Below are 1,602 nucleotides of genomic sequence, written 5' to 3'. Positions count from 1 at the left end.
GTACATGTGTATGGGGGGGGTTGGGCCATTTCTTTCGTCTGTTTCCTTGCGCTACCTCGCAATACGCGGGAGACAGCGACAAAGTATAAAAAAAAAAAAAAAAAAAAAAAATATATATATATATATATATATATATATATATATATATATATATCTTTCTTTTTTTTTCTTTTAAACTATTCGCCATTTCCCGCGTTAGCGAGGTAGCATTAAGAACAGAGGACTGGGCCTTTGAGGGAATACCCTCACCTGGCCCAATTCTCTGTTCCTTCTTTTGGAAAAAAAAAAAAAAAAAAAGAAATATATATATATATATATATATATATATATATATATATATATATATATATATATATATATATATATATATATTCTCAAACTGGGTCGAGCCAGACGTGAGCGTCGGTCGCCTCGCCTCGTTCTCAGGAGACGTACATTTCATTAAGAAAACGGCAGGTCGAGATCGCAGTGGCAATCATCATCTTCCATTTATAAAGGAAAAATTCATACTTGCTGCCTATATTGTCTTTGATATCAATACAGACTATATATTATCTTTCATATCAGTACATACGATACATTGGATTTGTACTGATATAGTTTTACTTGACATTTTTTTGTTTTCCTTTCTTTATCTCAGCGGCTGATGTTCGAGTAACCATTACGTCTGAAATGTTGTTGGTCAAGAGGGCCTAGTATTGTGCGTGTTATCTAATTAATTGAACTTATGCAACTGGATTTTTCTCATCTATAGACTTTCTTCTTGAACTGCATGTTACATGATGAAAACAATGTCTGGTTTATTATTGTCATGAAGGACCTGAAACAGCAGCAAAATATATAAAGATATTCATCCGATGATTACAGTTACAAACTGACAGATGTAATATAGCAAAAAATATGAACAAAACAGTGAGTTGGTGACTTATTTCATATGTTTGTAATACGACTCTGAAGTTAGTTCGTAAATCCTTACGGGGAATAAATGGTGGACAAATGGTGAAGGAAGGTGCAAAAACGGGGCTATTTCAGTCCAAACTAGAATTCATTTGTTCACTACGACATTGATCCCAGGACATTTCAATGGCTGAGATTTGCATGATACAGAAAATCTTCAAACAAGGACGATAGACAGATAGTTAGATGGTTGAATAAATAGGTAAACTGATAGATGTAGGTGCAATCAGAGTTGCCTATGATTTCGTTCACAGCGAATGAGATGATAGATAGGCGAGGTTATAACCATCGTCTATGATTATTGTAAATGACTAATAATGATTAATCTTTATTGTTTTTGTGCGACTGCTGTTAGCCTTTGAAGGTTAATGTTCCCTCAAAGTTGCCCGGACCCTACCACTAGGAGGTCAGCAGTTCGACTTAGGGTCCATTTGTGCCATGTTTATGGCACCCAACAGAATGGATGTATTTTTCTTATTTTTTTTTTCATCCCTATGCATGGGACTCATAAATGTTAGGAACTTTTCCTAACGATTTGATCCTTTATGGTAACCGCTTCATTCGTACAATAGTTTGTCAATAATTTGCAACTGAATGAGAACTTTTGCAATAGGAAGTGTCTTCTGAGGACCGGGTATAACAGGG

This window comes from Panulirus ornatus, chromosome 70 (assembly GCF_036320965.1).
Source record: "Panulirus ornatus isolate Po-2019 chromosome 70, ASM3632096v1, whole genome shotgun sequence".
In the NCBI taxonomy this organism is placed as follows: domain Eukaryota; kingdom Metazoa; phylum Arthropoda; class Malacostraca; order Decapoda; family Palinuridae; genus Panulirus; species Panulirus ornatus.
Note: the sequence above shows the minus strand (reverse complement) of the source record.